Here is an 18713-nt window from a genome sequence, read left to right as displayed (position 1 = left end):
ATTATTCTGAAAGCTCCTGGAATATCTATTAATGGTTCTAAGTTCTAACGCCAAGTAACTAAATCTCTTATTTATTGCAATTTATTGAGGTCATTTTTGTTTTGTATTGTTGATGAAATATAAAGATAGTATGAATGTAAACAGCTGAATATAAGCTTTCCAACTATCCCGGGTTAACAATCGGTAGCACTTCATCATCTGCTATTTCTTCAATAGTATGCTATATATTTATTGAGCCTATTAGTTTAGTCTTTAGAGCATAAAGTTAACAATGCCAAGAACATACTTTCAATCAGTCTCTAAGCCAATAATTGATGCTCCTTTAATGTTGAAAATAGATGTATTTTCTTCAGTATCATTTGTATGTCTATATTTCCTTCGAGGGGAAGCTGACACAATGATTAGATGAATCAATTGCATATAGGTGATGAATTGTTATTTATTGCTAAAACACATGGAAAAAACACTAATGGCTCTAAGTTCTAACACTAAGTATGACAATCTCTTTTGTATTGTAATTTTTCTAAAGTCATATTAGTTTCTTCATGTTGATATTATATATTTATAACTTCATGGTAAACCTCCGAAATTAAGCTTTCCAAATCTCCCAGGTTAACTATCATTAGCACTTCTTCATATGCTGGACTTTCAGGAATTTGTGCAGACCGGCCTGTTAGCTCTGATGGTTAGAGCGTGGTGCTAATAACGCCAAGGTCACAGGTTCGATCCCTGTACAGGCCAAGTTTAATTGTTTGAAAAAAGATTAATTTTTCTTGTGTCTCATTTTTGACTGTTTATCACCTTGGATCAAACGATGCTTGAAGGATTGGATGAATACATTTGATATAGTTGTAGAATTAATTATTATTCTGAAAGCTCCTGGAATATCTATTAATGGTTCTAAGTTCTAACACCAAGTAACTAAATCTCTTATTTATTGCAATTTATTGAGGTCATTTTTGTTTTGTCTTGTTGATGAAATATAAAAATAGTATGAATGTAAACAGCTGAATATAAGCTTTCCAACTATCCCGGGTTAACAATCAGTAGCACTTCATCATCTGCTATTTCTTCAATAGTATGCTATATATTTAGTGAGCCTATTAGTTTAGTCTTCAGAGCATAAAGTTAAAAATGCCAAGGACATACTTTCAATCCGTCTCCAAGCCAATACTTGATGCTCCTTTAATGTTGAAAATAGATGTATTTTCTTCTGTATCATGTGTATCTCTATATTGCCTTTGAGGGGAAGCTGATAGAATGATTAAATGAATCAATTGCATATAGGTGATGAATTGTTATTTATTGCTAAAACACATGGAAAAAACATTAATGGTTCTAAGTTCTAACACTAAGTATGAAAATCTCTTTTGTATTGTAATTTTTTTAAAGTCATATAAGTTTCTTCATGTTGATATTATATATTTATAACTTCATGGTAAACCTCTGAAATTAAGCTTTCCAAATCTCCCGGGTTAACTATCATTAGCACTTCTTCATATGCTGGACTTCCAGTAATTTTTGCAAAATGGCCTGTTAGCTCAGATGGTTAGAGCGTGGTGCTAATACCGCCAAGGTCACAGGTTCAATCCCTGTACAGGCCAAGTTTAATTGTTTGTAAAAAGATAAATTTTTCTTGTGTCTCATTTTTGACTGTTTATCACCTTGGATCAAACGCTGCTTGAAGGATTGGATGAATACATTTGATATAGTTGTAGAATTAATTATTATTCTGAAAGCTCCTGAAATATCTATTAATGGCTCTAAGTTCTAATGCCAAGTAACTAAATCTCTTATTTATTGCAATTTATTGAGGTAATTTTTGTTTTGTCTTGTTGATGAAATATAAAGATAGTATGAATGTAAACAGCTGAATATAAGCTTTCCAACTATCCCGGGTTAACAATCGGTAGCACTTCATCATCTGCTATTTCTTCAATAGTATGCTATGTATTTATTGAGCCTATTAGTTTAGTCTGTAGAGCATAAAGTTAAAATGCCAAGGACATACTTTCAATCAGTCTCCAAGCCAATACTTGATGCTCCTTTAATGTTGAAAATAGATGTATTTTCTTCTGTATAATGTGTATGTCTATATTTCCTTTGAGGGGAAGCTGGTAGAATGATTAGATGAATCAATTGCATATAGGTGATGAATTGTTATTTATTGCTAAAACACATGGAAAAAACATTAATGGTTCTAAGTTCTAACACTAAGTATGAAAATCTCTTTTGTATTGTAATTTTTCTAAAGTCATATTAGTTTCTTCATGTTGATAATTTATATTTATAACTTCATGGTACACCTCTGAAATTAAGCTTTCCAAATCTCCCGGGTTAACTATCATTAGCACTTCTTCATATGCTGGACTTCCAGGACTTTGTGCAAAACGGCCTGTTAGCTCAGATGGTTAGAGCGTGGTGCTAATAACGCCAAGGTCACAGGTTCGATCCCTGTACAGGCCAAGTTTAATTGTTTGAAAAAAGATTAATTTTTCTTGTGTCTCATTTTTGACTGTTTATCACCTTGGATCAAACGCTGCTTGAAGGATTGGATGAATGCATTTGATATAGTTGTAGAATTAATTATTATTCTGAAAGCTCCTGGAATATCTATTAATGGTTCTAAGTTCTAACGCCAAGTAACTAAATCTCTTATTTATTGCAATTTATTGAGGTCATTTTTGTTTTGTCTTGTTGATGAAATATAAAGATAGTATGAATGTAAACAGCTGAATATAAGCTTTCCAACTATCCCGGGTTAACAATCGGTAGCACTTCATCATCTGCTATTTCTTCAATAGTATGCTATATATTTATTGAGGCTATTAGTTTAGTCTTTAGAGCATAAAGTTAACAATGCCAAGAACATACTTTCAATCAGTCTCTAAGCCAATACTTGATGCTCCTTTAATGTTGAAAATAGATGTATTTTCTTCAGTATCATTTGTATGTCTATATTTCCTTCGAGGGGAAGCTGACACAATGATTAGATGAATCAATTGCATATAGGTGATGAATTGTTATTTATTGCTAAAACTCATCGAAAAAACATTAATGGCTCTAAGTTCTAACACTAAGTATGAAAATCTCTTTTGTATTGTAATTTTTCTAAAGTCATATTAGTTTCTTCATGTTGATATTATATATTTATAACTTCATGGTAAACCTCAGAAATTAAGCTTTTCAAATTTCCCCGGTTGACTATCATTAGCACTTCTTCATATGCTGGACTTCCAGGAATTTGTGCAGACCGGCCTGTTAGCTCAGATGGTTAGAGCGTGGTGCTAATAACGCCAAGGTCACAGGTTCGATCCCTGTACAGGCCAAGTTTAATTGTTTGAAAAAAGATTAATTTTTCTTGTGTCTCATTTTTGACTGTTTATCATCTTGGATCAAACGATGCTTGAAGGATTGGATGAATACATTTGATATAGTTGTAGAATTAATTATTATTCTGAAAGCTCCTGGAATATCTATTAATGGTTCTAAGTTCTAACACCAAGTAACTAAATCTCTTATTTATTGCAATTTATTGAGGTCATTTTTGTTTTGTCTTGTTGATGAAATATAAAAATAGTATGAATGTAAACAGCTGAATATAAGCTTTCCAACTATCCCGGGTTAACAATCAGTAGCACTTCATCATCTGCTATTTCTTCAATAGTATGCTATATATTTATTGAGCCTATTAGTTTAGTCTTTAGAGCATAAAGTTAACAATGCCAAGAACATACTTTCAATCAGTCTCTAAGCCAATACTTGATGCTCCTTTAATGTTGAAAATAGATGTATTTTCTTCAGTATCATTTGTATGTCTATATTTCCTTCGAGGGGAAGCTGACACAATGATTAGATGAATCAATTGCATATAGGTGATGAATTGTTATTTATTGCTAAAACTCATGGAAAAAACATTAATGGCTCTAAGTTCTAACACTAAGTATGAAAATCTCTTTTGTATTGTAATTTTTCTAAAGTCATATTAGTTTCTTCATGTTGATATTATATATTTATAACTTCATGGTAAACCTCCGAAATTAAGCTTTTGAAATCTCCCGGGTTAACTATCATTAACACTTCTTCATATGCTGGACTTCCAGGAATTTGTGCAGACTGGCCTGTTAACTCAGATGGTTAGAGCGTGGTGCTAATAACGCCAAGGTCACAGGTTCGATCCCTGTACAGGCCAAGTTTAATTGTTTGAAAAAAGATAAATTTTTCTTGTGTCTCATTTTTGACTGTTTATCACCTTGGATCAAACGATGCTTGAAGGATTGGATGAATACATTTGATATAGTTGTAGAATTAATTATTATTCTGAAAGCTCCTGGAATATCTATTAATGGTTCTAAGTTCTAACGCCAAGTAACTAAATCTCTTATTTATTGCAACTTATTGAGGTCATTTTTGTTTTGTCTTGTTGATGAAATATAAAGATAGTATGAATGTAAACAGCTGAATATAAGCTTTCCAACTATCCCGGGTTAACAATCAGTAGCACTTCATCATCTGCTATTTCTTCAATAGTATGCTATATATTTAGTGAGCCTATTAGTTTAGTCTTCAGAGCATAAAGTTAAAAATGCCAAGGACATACTTTCAATCTGTCTCCAAGCCAATACTTGATGCTCCTTTAATGTTGAAAATAGATGTATTTTCTTCTGTATCATGTGTATCTCTATATTTCCTTTGAGGGGAAGCTGATAAAATGATTAAATGAATCAATTGCATATAGGTGATGAATTGTTATTTATTGCTAAAACACATGGAAAAAACATTAATAGTTCTAAGTTCTAACACTAAGTATGAAAATCTCTTTTGTATTGTAATTTTTTTAAAGTCATATAAGTTTCTTCATGTTGATATTATATATTTATAACTTCATGGTAAACCTCTGAAGTTAAGTTTTCCAAATCTCCCGGGTTAACTATCATTAGCACTTCTTCATATGCTGGACTTCCAGTAATTTGTGCAAAATGGCCTGTTAGCTCAGATGGTTAGAGCGTGGTGCTAATAATGCCAAGGTCACAGGTTCGATCCCTGTACAGGCCAAGTTTAATTGTTTGTAAAAAGATATATGTTTCTTGTGTCTCATTTTTGACTGTTTATCACCTTGGATCAAATGCTGCTTGAAGCATTGGATGAATACATTTGATATAGTTGTAGAATTAATTATTATTCTGAAAGCTCCTGAAATATCTATTAATGGTTCTAAGTTCTAACGCCAAGTAACTAAATCTCTTATTTATTGCAATTTATTGAGGTCATTTTTGTTTTGTCTTGTTGATGAAATATAAAGATAGTATGAATGTAAACAGCTGAATATAAGCTTTCCAACTATCCCGGGTTAACAATTAGTAGCACTTCATCATCTGCTATTTCTTCAATAGTATGCTATGTATTTATTGAGCCTATTAGTTTAGTCTGTAGAGCATAAAGTTAAAAATGCCAAGGACATACTTTCAATCAGTCTCCAAGCCAATACTTGATGCTCCTTTAATGTTGAAAATAGATGTATTTTCTTCTGTATAATGTGTATGTCTATATTTCCTTTGAGGGGAAGCTGATAGAATGTTTAGATGAATCAATTGCATATAGGTGATGAATTGTTATTTATTGCTAAAACACATGGAAAAAACATTAATGGTTCTAAGTTCTAACACTAAGTATGAAAATCTCTTTTGTATTGTAATTTTTCTAAAGTCATATTAGTTTCTTCATGTTGATAATTTATATTTATAACTTCATGGTACACCTCTGAAATGAAGCTTTCCAAATCTCCCGGGTTAACTATCATTAGCACTTCTTCATATGCTGGACTTCCAGGAATTTGTGCAAAATGGCCTGTTAGCTCAGATGGTTAGAGCGTGGTGCTAATAACGCCAAGGTCACAGGTCCGATCCCTGTACAGGCCAAGTTTAATTGTTTGTAAAAAGATACATTTTTCTTGTGTCTCATTTTTGACTGTTTATCACCTTGGATCAAAAGCTACTTGAAGGATTGGATGAATACATTTGATATAGTCGTAGAATTAATTATTATTCTGAAAGCTCCTGGAATATCTATTAATGGTTCTAAGTTCTAACACCAAGTAACTAAATCTCTTATTTATTGCAATTTATTGAGGTCATTTTTGTTTTGTCTTGTTGATGAAATATAAAAATAGTATGAATGTAAACAGCTGAATATAAGCTTTCCAACTATCCCGGGTTAACAATCAGTAGCACTTCATCATCTGCTATTTCTTCAATAGTATGCTATATATTTAGTGAGCCTATTAGTTTAGTCTTCAGAGCATAAAGTTAAAAATGCCAAGGACATACTTTCAATCCGTCTCCAAGCCAATACTTGATGCTCCTTTAATGTTGAAAATAGATGTATTTTCTTCTGTATCATGTGTATCTCTATATTGCCTTTGAGGGGAAGCTGATAGAATGATTAAATGAATCAATTGCATATAGGTGATGAATTGTTATTTATTGCTAAAACACATGGAAAAAACATTAATGGTTCTAAGTTCTAACACTAAGTATAAAAATCTCTTTTGTATTGTAATTTTTTTAAAGTCATATAAGTTTCTTCATGTTGATATTATATATTTATAACTTCATGGTAAACCTCTGAAATTAAGCTTTCCAAATCTCCCGGGTTAACTATCATTAGCACTTCTTCATATGCTGGACTTCCAGTAATTTGTGCAAAATGGCCTGTTAGCTCAGATGGTTAGAGCGTGGTGCTAATAACGCCAAGGTCACAGGTTCGATCCCTGTACAGGCCAAGTTTAATTGTTTGAAAAAAGATTAATTTTTCTTGTGTCTCATTTTTGACTGTTTATCACCTTGGATCAAACGCTGCTTGAAGGATTGGATGAATGCATTTGATATAGTTGTAGAATTAATTATTATTCTGAAAGCTCCTGGAATATCTATTAATGGTTCTAAGTTCTAACGCCAAGTAACTAAATCTCTTATTTATTGCAATTTATTGAGGTCATTTTTGTTTTGTCTTGTTGATGAAATATAAAGATAGTATGAATGTAAACAGCTGAATATAAGCTTTCCAACTATCCCGGGTTAACAATCGGTAGCACTTCATCATCTGCTATTTCTTCAATAGTATGCTATATATTTATTGAGCCTATTAGTTTAGTCTTTAGAGCATAAAGTTAACAATGCCAAGAACATACTTTCAATCAGTCTCTAAGCCAATAATTGATGCTCCTTTAATGTTGAAAATTGATGTATTTTCTTCAGTATCATTTGTATGTCTATATTTCCTTCGAGGGGAAGCTGACACAATGATTAGATGAATCAATTGCATATAGGTGATGAATTGTTATTTATTGCTAAAACACATGGAAAAAACACTAATGGCTCTAAGTTCTAACACTAAGTATGAAAATCTCTTTTGTATTGTAATTTTTCTAAAGTCATATTAGTTTCTTCATGTTGATATTATATATTTATAACTTCATGGTAAACCTCCGAAATTAAGCTTTCCAAATCTCCCAGGTTAACTATCATTAGCACTTCTTCATATGCTGGACTTCCAGGAATTTGTGCAGACCGGCCTGTTAGCTCAGATGGTTAGAGCGTGGTGCTAATAACGCCAAGGTCACAGGTTCGATCCCTGTATAGGCCAAGTTTAATTGTTTGAAAAAAGATTAATTTTTCTTGTGTCTCATTTTTGACTGTTTATCACCTTGGATCAAACGATGCTTGAAGGATTGGATGAATACATTTGATATAGTTGTAGAATTAATTATTATTCTGAAAGCTCCTGGAATATCTATTAATGGTTCTAAGTTCTAACACCAAGTAACTAAATCTCTTATTTATTGCAATTTATTGAGGTCATTTTTGTTTTGTCTTGTTGATGAAATATAAAAATAGTATGAATGTAAACAGCTGAATATAAGCTTTCCAACTATCCCGGGTTAACAATCAGTAGCACTTCATCATCTGCTATTTCTTCAATAGTATGCTATATATTTAGTGAGCCTATTAGTTTAGTCTTCAGAGCATAAAGTTAAAAATGCCAAGGACATACTTTCAATCCGTCTCCAAGCCAATACTTGATGCTCCTTTAATGTTGAAAATAGATGTATTTTCTTCTGTATCATGTGTATCTCTATATTGCCTTTGAGGGGAAGCTGATAGAATGATTAAATGAATCAATTGCATATAGGTGATGAATTGTTATTTATTGCTAAAACACATGGAAAAAACATTAATGGTTTTAAGTTCTAACACTAAGTATGAAAATCTCTTTTGTATTGTAATTTTTTTAAAGTCATATAAGTTTCTTCATGTTGATATTATATATTTATAACTTCATGGTAAACCTCTGAAATTAAGCTTTCCAAATCTCCCGGGTTAACTATCATTAGCACTTCTTCATATGCTGGACTTCCAGTAATTTGTGCAAAATGGCCTGTTAGCTCAGATGGTTAGAGCGTGGTGCTAATAACGCCAAGGTCACAGGTTCGATCCCTGTACAGGCCAAGTTTAATTGTTTGTAAAAATATAAATTTTTCTTGTGTCTCATTTTTGACTGTTTATCACCTTGGATCAAACGCTGCTTGAAGGATTGGATGAATACATTTGATATAGTTGTAGAATTAATTATTATTCTGAAAGCTCCTGAAATATCTATTAATGGCTCTAAGTTCTAATGCCAAGTAACTAAATCTCTTATTTATTGCAATTTATTGAGGTAATTTTTGTTTTGTCTTGTTGATGAAATATAAAGATAGTATGAATGTAAACAGCTGAATATAAGCTTTCCAACTATCCCGGGTTAACAATCGGTAGCACTTCATCATCTGCTATTTCTTCAATAGTATGCTATGTATTTATTGAGCCTATTAGTTTAGTCTGTAGAGCATAAAGTTAAAATGCCAAGGACATACTTTCAATCAGTCTCCAAGCCAATACTTGATGCTCCTTTAATGTTGAAAATAGATGTATTTTCTTCTGTATAATGTGTATGTCTATATTTCCTTTGAGGGGAAGCTGATAGAATGATTAGATGAATCAATTGCATATAGGTGATGAATTGTTATTTATTGCTAAAACACATGGAAAAAACATTAATGGTTCTAAGTTCTAACACTAAGTATGAAAATCTCTTTTGTATTGTAATTTTTCTAAAGTCATATTAGTTTCTTCATGTTGATAATTTATATTTATAACTTCATGGTACACCTCTGAAATTAAGCTTTCCAAATCTCCCGGGTTAACTATCATTAGCACTTCTTCATATGCTGGACTTCCAGGACTTTGTGCAAATCGGCCTGTTAGCTCAGATGGTTAGAGCGTGGTGCTAATAACGCCAAGGTCACAGGTTCGATCCCTGTACAGGCCAAGTTTAATTGTTTGAAAATAGATTAATTTTCCTTGTGTCTAATTTTTGACTGTTTATCACCTTGGATCAAACGCTGCTTGAAGGATTGGATGAATGCATTTGATATAGTTGTAGAATTAATTATTATTCTGAAAGCTCCTGGAATATCTATTAATGGTTCTAAGTTCTAACGCCAAGTAACTAAATCTCTTATTTATTGCAATTTATTGAGGTCATTTTTGTTTTGTCTTGTTGATGAAATATAAAGATAGTATGAATGTAAACAGCTGAATATAAGCTTTCCAACTATCCCGGGTTAACAATCGGTAGCACTTCATCATCTGCTATTTCTTCAATAGTATGCTATATATTTATTGAGCCTATTAGTTTAGTCTTTAGAGCATAAAGTTAACAATGCCAAGAACATACTTTCAATCAGTCTCTAAGCCAATACTTGATGCTCCTTTAATGTTGAAAATAGATGTATTTTCTTCAGTATCATTTGTATGTCTATATTTCCTTCGAGGGGAAGCTGACACAATGATTAGATGAATCAATTGCATATAGGTGATGAATTGTTATTTATTGCTAAAACACATGGAAAAAACACTAATGGCTCTAAGTTCTAACACTAAGTATGAACATCTCTTTTGTATTGTAATTTTTCTAAAGTCATATTAGTTTCTTCATGTTGATATTATATATTTATAACTTCATGGTAAACCTCCGAAATTAAGCTTTCCAAATCTCCCAGGTTAACTATCATTAGCACTTCTTCATATGCTGGACTTCCAGGAATTTGTGCAGACCGGCCTGTTAGCTCAGATGGTTAGAGCGTTGTGCTAATAACGCCAAGGTCACATGTTCGATCCCTGTACAGGCCAAGTTTAATTGTTTGTAAAAAGATAAATGTTTCTTGTGTCTCATTTTTGACTGTTTATCACCTTGGATCAAATGCTGCTTGAAGGATTGGATGAATACATTTGATATAGTTGTAGAATTAATTATTATTCTGAAAGCTCCTGAAATATCTATTAATGGTTCTAAGTTCTAACGCCAAGTAACTAAATCTCCTATTTATTGCAATTTATTGAGGTCATTTTTGTTTTGTCTTGTTGATGAAATATAAAGATAGTATGAATGTAAACAGATGAATATAAGCTTTCCAACTATCCCGGGTTAACAATCAGTAGCACTTCATCATCTGCTATTTCTTCAATAGTATGCTATATATTTAGTGAGCCTATTAGTTTAGTCTTTAGAGCATAAAGTTAAAAATGCCAAGGACATACTTTCAATCAGTCTCCAAGCCAATAAGTGATGCTCCTTTAATGTTGAAAATAGATATATTTTCTTCAGTATCATTTGTATGTCTATATTTCCTTCGAGGGGAAGCTGACACAATGATTAGATGAATCAATTGCATATAGGTGATGAATTGTTATTTATTGCTAAAACACATGGAAAAAACATTAATGGCTCTAAGTTCTAACACTAAGTATGAAAATCTCTTTTGTATTGTAATTTTTCTAAAGTCATATTAGTTTCTTCATGTTGATATTATATATTTATAACTTCATGGTACACCTCCGAAATTAAGCTTTCCAAATCTCCCGGGTTAACTATCATTAGCACTTCTTCATATGCTGGACTTCCAGGAATTTGTGCAAAATGGCCTGTTAGCTCAGATGGTTAGAGCGTGGTGCTAATAACGCCAAGGTCACAGGTTCGATCCCTGTACAGGCCAAGTTTAATTGTTTGAAAAAAGATTAATTTTTCTTGTGTCTCATTTTTGACTGTTTATCACCTTGGATCAAACGATGCTTGAAGGATTGGATGAATACATTTGATATAGTTGTAGAATTAATTATTATTCTGAAAGCTCCTGGAATATCTATAATTGGTTCTAAGTTCTAACGCCAAGTAACTAAATCTCTTATTTATTGCAATTTATTGAGGTCATTTTTGTTTTGTCTTGTTGATGAAATATAAAGATAGTATGAATGTAAACAGCTGAATATAAGCTTTCCAACTATCCCGGGTTAACAATCAGCAGCACTTCATCATCTGCTATTTCTTCAATAGTATGCTATATATTTAGTGAGCCTATTAGTTTAGTCTTCAGAGCATAAAGTTAAAAATGCCAAGGACATACTTTCAATCCGTCTCCAAGCCAATACTTGATGCTCCTTTAATGTTGAAAATAGATGTATTTTCTTCTGTATCATGTGTATCTCTATATTGCCTTTGAGGGGAAGCTGATATAATGATTAAATGAATCAATTGCATATAGGTGATGAATTGTTATTTATTGCTAAAACACATGGAAAAAACATTAATGGTTCTAAGTTCTAACACTAAGTATGAAAATCTCTTTTGTATTGTAATTTTTTTAAAGTCATATAAGTTTCTTCATGTTGATATTATACATTTATAACTTCATGGTAAACCTCTGAAATTAAGCTTTCCAAATCTCCCGGGTTAACTATCATTAGCACTTCTTCATATGCTGGACTTCCAGTAATTTGTGCAAAATGGCCTGTTAGCTCAGATGGTTAGAGCGTGGTGCTAATAACGCCAAGGTCAAAGGTTCGATCCCTGTACAGGCCAAGTTTAATTGTTTGTAAAAAGATAAATGTTTCTTGTGTCTCATTTTTGACTGTTTATCACCTTGGATCAAATGCTGCTTGAAGGATTGGATGAATACATTTGATATAGTTGTAGAATTAATTATTATTCTGAAAGCTCCTGAAATTTCTATTAATGGTTCTAAGTTCTAACGCCAAGTAACTAAATCTCTTATTTATTGCAATTTATTGAGGTCATTTTTGTTTTGTCTTGTTGATGAAATATAAAGGTAGTATGAATGTAAACAGCTGAATATAAGCTTTCCAACTATCCCGGGTTAACAATCGGTAGCACTTCATCATCTGCTATTTCTTCAATAGTATGCTATGTATTTATTGAGCCTATTAGTTTAGTCTGTAGAGCATAAAGTTAAAAATGCCAAGGACATACTTTCAATCAGTCTCCAAGCCAATACTTGATGCTCCTTTAATGTTGAAAATAGATGTATTTTCTTCTGTATAATGTGTATGTCTATATTTCCTTTGAGGGGAAGCTGATAGAATGTTTAGATGAATCAATTGCATATAGGTGATGAATTGTTATTTATTGCTAAAACACATGGAAAAAACATTAATGGTTCTAAGTTCTAACACTAAGTATGAAAATCTCTTTTGTATTGTAATTTTTCTAAAGTCATATTAGTTTCTTCATGTTGATAATTTATATTTATAACTTCATGGTACACCTCTGAAATGAAGCTTTCCAAATCTCCCGGGTTAACTATCATTAGCACTTCTTCATATGCTGGACTTCCAGGAATTTGTGCAAAATGGCCTGTTAGCTCAGATGGTTAGAGAGTGGTGCTAATAACGCCAAGGTCACAGGTCCGATCCCTGTACAGGCCAAGTTTAATTGTTTGTAAAAAGATACATTTTTCTTGTGTCTCATTTTTGACTGTTTATCACCTTGGAACAAAAGCTACTTGAAGGATTGGATGAATACATTTGATATAGTTGTAGAATTAATTATCATTCTGAAAGCTCCTGGAATATCTATAATTGGTTCTAAGTTCTAACGCCAAGTAACTAAATCTCTTATTTATTGCAATTTATTGAGGTCATTTTTGTTTTGTCTTGTTGATGAAATATAAAGATAGTATGAATGTAAACAGCTGAATATAAGCTTTCCAACTATCCCGGGTTAACAATCAGTAGCACTTCATCATCTGCTATTTCTTCAATAGTATGCTATATATTTAGTGAGCCTATTAGTTTAGTCTTTAGAGCATAAAGTTAAAAATGCCAAGGACATACTTTCAATCAGTCTCCAAGCCAATAAGTGATGCTCCTTTAATGTTGAAAATAGATGTATTTTCTTCTGTATAATGTGTATGTCTATATTTCCTTTGAGGGGAAGCTGATAGAATGATTAGATGAATCAATTGCATATAGGTGATGAATTGTTATTTATTGCTAAAACACATGGAAAAAACATTAATGGTTCTAAGTTCTAACACTAAGTATGAAAATCTCTTTTGTATTGTAATTTTTCTAAAGTCATATTAGTTTCTTCATGTTGATAATTTATATTTATAAATTCATGGTACACCTCCGAAATTAAGCTTTCCAAATCTCCCGGGTTAACTATCATTAGCACTTCTTCATATGCTGGACTTCCAGGAATTTGTGCAAAATGGCCTGTTAGCTCAGATGGTTAGAGCGTGGTGCTAATAACGCCAAGGTCACAGGTTCGATCCCTGTACAGGCCAAGTTTAATTGTTTGAAAAAAGATTAAATTTTCTTGTGTCTCATTTTTGACTGTTTATCACCTTGGATCAAACGCTGCTTGAAGGATTGGATGAATGCATTTGATATAGTTGTAGAATTAATTATTATTCTGAAAGCTCCTGGAATATCTATTAATGGTTCTAAGTTCTAACGCCAAGTAACTAAATCTCTTATTTATTGCAATTTATTGAGGTCATTTTTGTTTTGTCTTGTTGATGAAATATAAAGATAGTATGAATGTAAACAGCTGAATATAAGCTTTCCAACTATCCCGGGTTAACAATCGGTAGCACTTCATCATCTGCTATTTCTTCAATAGTATGCTATGTATTTATTGAGCCTATTAGTTTAGTCTGTAGAGCATAAAGTTAAAAATGCCAAGGACATACTTTCAATCAGTCTCCAAGCCAATACTTGATGCTCCTTTAATGTTGAAAATAGATGTATTTTCTTCTGTATAATGTGTATGTCTATATTTCCTTTGAGGGGAAGCTGATAGAATGATTAGATGAATCAATTGCATATAGGTGATGAATTGTTATTTATTGCTAAAACACATGGAAAAAACATTAATGGTTCTAAGTTCTAACACTAAGTATGAAAATCTCTTTTGTATTGTAATTTTTCTAAAGTCATATTAGTTTCTTCATGTTGATATTTTATATTTATAACTTCATGGTACACCTCTGAAATTAAGCTTTCCAAATCTCCCGGGTTAACTATCATTAGCACTTCTTCATATGCTGGACTTCCAGGAATTTGTGCAAAAAGGCCTGTTAGCTCAGATGGTTAGAGCGTGGTGCTAATAACGCCAAGGTCACAGGTTCGATCCCTGTACAGGCCAAGTTTAATTGTTTGAAAAAAGATTACTTTTTCTTGTGTCTCATTTTTGACTGTTTATCACCTTGGATCAAACGCTGCTTGAAGGATTGGATGAATGCATTTGATATAGTTGTAGAATTAATTATTATTCTGAAAGCTCCTGGAATATCTATTAATGGTTCTAAGTTCTAACGCCAAGTAACTAAATCTCTTATTTATTGCAATTTATTGAGGTCATTTTTGTTTTGTCTTGTTGATGAAATATAAAGATAGTATGAATGTAAACAGCTGAATATAAGCTTTCCAACTATCCCGGGTTAACAATCGGTAGCACTTCATCATCTGCTATTTCTTCAATAGTATGCTATATATTTATTGAGCCTATTAGTTTAGTCTTTAGAGCATAAAGTTAACAATGCCAAGAACATACTTTCAATCAGTCTCTAAGCCAATACTTGATGCTCCTTTAATGTTGAAAATAGATGTATTTTCTTCAGTATCATTTGTATGTCTATATTTCCTTCGAGGGGAAGCTGACACAATGATTAGATGAATCAATTGCATATAGGTGATGAATTGTTATTTATTGCTAAAACTCATCGAAAAAACATTAATGGCTCTAAGTTCTAACACTAAGTATGAAAATCTCTTTTGTATTGTAATTTTTCTAAAGTCATATTAGTTTCTTCATGTTGATATTATATATTTATAACTTCATGGTAAACCTCCGAAATTAAGCTTTTCAAATCTCCCGGGTTAACTATCATTAGCACTTCTTCATATGCTGGACTTCCAGGAATTTGTGCAGACCGGCCTGTTAGCTCAGATGGTTAGAGCGTGGTGCTAATAACGCCAAGGTCACAGGTTCGATCCCTGTACAGGCCAAGTTTAATTGTTTGAAAAAAGATTAATTTTTCTTGTGTCTCATTTTTGACTGTTTATCACCTTGGATCAAACGATGCTTGAAGGATTGGATGAATACATTTGATATAGTTGTAGAATTAATTATTATTCTGAAAGCTCCTATAATATCTATTAATGGTTCTAAGTTCTAACACCAAGTAACTAAATCTCTTATTTATTTCAATTTATTGAGGTCATTTTTGTTTTGTCTTGTTGATGAAATATAAAAATAGTATGAATGTAAACAGCTGAATATAAGCTTTCCAACTATCCCGGGTTAACAATCAGTAGCACTTCATCATCTGCTATTTCTTCAATAGTATGCTATATATTTATTGAGCCTATTAGTTTAGTCTTTAGAGCATAAAGTTAACAATGCCAAGAACATACTTTCAATCAGTCTCTAAGCCAATACTTGATGCTCCTTTAATGTTGAAAATAGATGTATTTTCTTCAGTATCATTTGTATGTCTATATTTTCTTCGAGGGGAAGCTGACACAATGATTAGATGAATCAATTGCATATAGGTGATGAATTGTTATTTATTGCTAAAACTCATGGAAAAAACATTAATGGCTCTAAGTTCTAACACTAAGTATGAAAATCTCTTTTGTATTGTAATTTTTCTAAAGTCATATTAGTTTCTTCATGTTGATATTATATATTTATAACTTCATGGTAAACCTCCGAAATTAAGCTTTTCAAATCTCCCGGGTTAACTATCATTAGCACTTCTTCATATGCTGGACTTCCAGGAATTTGTGCGGACTGGCCTGTTAACTCAGATGGTTAGAGCGTGGTGCTAATAACGCCAAGGTCACAGGTTCGATCCCTGTACAGGCCAAGTTTAATTGTTTGAAAAAAGATAAATTTTTCTTGTGTCTCATTTTTGACTGTTTATCACCTTGGATCAAACGATGCTTGAAGGATTGGATGAATACATTTGATATAGTTGTAGAATTAATTATTATTCTGAAAGCTCCTGGAATATCTATTAATGGTTCTAAGTTCTAACACCAAGTAACTAAATCTCTTATTTATTGCAATTTATTGAGGTCATTTTTGTTTTGTCTTGTTGATGAAATATAAAAATAGTATGAATGTAAACAGCTGAATATAAGCTTTCCAACTATCCCGGGTTAACAATCAGTAGCACTTCATCATCTGCTATTTCTTCAATAGTATGCTATATATTTAGTGAGCCTATTAGTTTAGTCTTCAGAGCATAAAGTTAAAAATGCCAAGGACATACTTTCAATCCGTCTCCAAGCCAATACTTGATGCTCCTTTAATGTTGAAAATAGATGTATTTTCTTCTGTATCATGTGTATCTCTATATTTCCTTTGAGGGGAAGCTGATAGAATGATTAAATGAATCAATTGCATATAGGTGATGAATTGTTATTTATTGCTAAAACACATGGAAAAAACATTAATAGTTCTAAGTTCTAACACTAAGTATGAAAATCTCTTTTGTATTGTAATTTTTTTAAAGTCATATAAGTTTCTTCATGTTGATATTATATATTTATAACTTCATGGTAAACCTCTGAAGTTAAGCTTTCCAAATCTCCCGGGTTAACTATCATTAGCACTTCTTCATATGCTGGACTTCCAGTAATCTGTGCAAAATGGCCTGTTAGCTCAGATGGTTAGAGCGTGGTGCTAATAATGCCAAGGGCACAGGTTCGATCCCTGTACAGGCCAAGTTTAATTGTTTGTAAAAAGATAGATGTTTCTTGTGTCTCATTTTTGACTGTTTATCACCTTGGATCAAATGCTGCTTGAAGGATTGGATGAATACATTTGATATAGTTGTAGAATTAATTATTATTCTGAAAGCTCCTGAAATATCTATTAATGGTTCTAAGTTCTAACGCCAAGTAACTAAATCTCTTATTTATTGCAATTTATTGAGGTCATTTTTGTTTTGTCTTGTTGATGAAATATAAAGATAGTATGAATGTAAACAGCTGAATATAAGCTTTCCAACTATCCCGGGTTAACAATCGGTAGCACTTCATCATCTGCTATTTCTTCAATAGTATGCTATATATTTAGTGAGCCTATTAGTTTAGTCTTTAGAGCATTAAGTTAAAAATGCCAAGGACATACTTTCAATCAGTCTCCAAGCCAATAAGTGATGCTCCTTTAATGTTGAAAATAGATGTATTTTCTTCTGTATAATGTGTATGTCTATATTTCCTTTGAGGGGAAGCTGATAGAATGATTAGATAAATCAATTGCATATAGGTGATGAATTGTTATTTATTGCTAAAACACATGGAAAAAACATTAATGGTTCTAAGTTCTAACACTAAGTATGAAAATCTCTTTTGTATTGTAATTTTTCTAAAGTCAAATTAGTTTCTTCATGTTGATAATTTATATTTATAACTTCATGGTACACCTCAGAAATTAAGCTTTCCAAATCTCCCGGGTTAACTATCATTAGCACTTCTTCATATGCTGGACTTCCAGGAATTTGGGCAAAATGGCCTGTTAGCTCAGATGGTTAGAGCGTGGTGCTAATAACGCCAAGGTCACAGGCTCGATCCCTGTACAGGCCAAGTTTAATTGTTTGAAAAAAGATTAATTTTTCTTGTGTCTCATTTTTGACTGTTTATCACCTTGGATCAAACGCTGCTTGAAGGATTGGATGAATGCATTTGATATAGTTGTAGAATTAATTATTATTCTGAAAGCTCCTGGAATATCTATTAATGGTTCTAAGTTCTAACGCCAAGTAACTAAATCTCTTATTTATTGCAATTTATTGAGGTCATTTTTGTTTTGTCTTGTTGATGAAATATAAAGATAGTATGAATGTAAACAGCTGAATATAAGCTTTCCAACTATCCCGGGTTAACAATCGGTAGCACTTCATCATCTGCTATTTCTTCAATAGTATGCTATGTATTTATTGAGCCTATTAGTTTAGTCTGTAGAGCATAAAGTAAAAAATGCCAAGGACATACTTTCAATCAGTCTCCAAGCCAATACTTGATGCTCCTTTAATGTTGAAAATAGATGTATTTTCTTCTGTATAATGTGTATGTCTATATTTCCTTTGAGGGGAAGCTGATAGAATGTTTAGATGAATCAATTGCATATAGGTGATGAATTGTTATTTATTGCTAAAACACATGGAAAAAACATTAATGGTTCTAAGTTCTAACACTAAGTATGAAAATCTCTTTTGTATTGTAATTTTTCTAAAGTCATATTAGTTTCTTCATGTTGATAATTTATATTTATAACTTCATGGTACACCTCTGAAATGA

The 18713-nt window shown here is 32.1% G+C and overlaps 10 non-coding genes across 10 annotated transcripts; all 10 read left to right on the top strand.

Moving 5' to 3' along the window:
- The first annotated feature begins 2392 nt into the window (after window positions 1-2392).
- Window positions 2393-2466, top strand: TRNAI-AAU (transfer RNA isoleucine (anticodon AAU)). Its single transcript has one exon. It is a non-coding gene; the product is annotated as a tRNA-Ile (tRNA).
- Window positions 2467-3255: 789 nt separating this feature from the next.
- Window positions 3256-3329, top strand: TRNAI-AAU (transfer RNA isoleucine (anticodon AAU)). Its single transcript has one exon. It is a non-coding gene; the product is annotated as a tRNA-Ile (tRNA).
- Window positions 3330-6707: 3378 nt separating this feature from the next.
- TRNAI-AAU (transfer RNA isoleucine (anticodon AAU)) lies at window positions 6708-6781 on the top strand. The gene has a single exon. It is a non-coding gene; the product is annotated as a tRNA-Ile (tRNA).
- A 789-nt stretch (window positions 6782-7570) lies between these two features.
- On the top strand, window positions 7571-7644 carry TRNAI-AAU (transfer RNA isoleucine (anticodon AAU)). Its single transcript has one exon. It is a non-coding gene; the product is annotated as a tRNA-Ile (tRNA).
- A 789-nt stretch (window positions 7645-8433) lies between these two features.
- Window positions 8434-8507, top strand: TRNAI-AAU (transfer RNA isoleucine (anticodon AAU)). Its single transcript has one exon. It is a non-coding gene; the product is annotated as a tRNA-Ile (tRNA).
- Window positions 8508-9295: 788 nt separating this feature from the next.
- TRNAI-AAU (transfer RNA isoleucine (anticodon AAU)) lies at window positions 9296-9369 on the top strand. The gene has a single exon. It is a non-coding gene; the product is annotated as a tRNA-Ile (tRNA).
- A 1652-nt stretch (window positions 9370-11021) lies between these two features.
- Window positions 11022-11095, top strand: TRNAI-AAU (transfer RNA isoleucine (anticodon AAU)). Its single transcript has one exon. It is a non-coding gene; the product is annotated as a tRNA-Ile (tRNA).
- A 2515-nt stretch (window positions 11096-13610) lies between these two features.
- On the top strand, window positions 13611-13684 carry TRNAI-AAU (transfer RNA isoleucine (anticodon AAU)). The gene has a single exon. It is a non-coding gene; the product is annotated as a tRNA-Ile (tRNA).
- Window positions 13685-14473: 789 nt separating this feature from the next.
- On the top strand, window positions 14474-14547 carry TRNAI-AAU (transfer RNA isoleucine (anticodon AAU)). Its single transcript has one exon. It is a non-coding gene; the product is annotated as a tRNA-Ile (tRNA).
- Window positions 14548-15336: 789 nt separating this feature from the next.
- Window positions 15337-15410, top strand: TRNAI-AAU (transfer RNA isoleucine (anticodon AAU)). The gene has a single exon. It is a non-coding gene; the product is annotated as a tRNA-Ile (tRNA).
- Window positions 15411-18713: the final 3303 nt, after the last annotated feature.

The sequence above is a fragment of the Lissotriton vulgaris genome, chromosome 4_1 (genome assembly GCF_964263255.1).
Source record: "Lissotriton vulgaris chromosome 4_1, aLisVul1.2, whole genome shotgun sequence".
NCBI lineage: Eukaryota > Metazoa > Chordata > Amphibia > Caudata > Salamandridae > Lissotriton > Lissotriton vulgaris.
The sequence above is the reverse complement of the archived record's forward strand: the minus strand, read 5'-3'. Positions and strand labels throughout refer to the sequence as shown.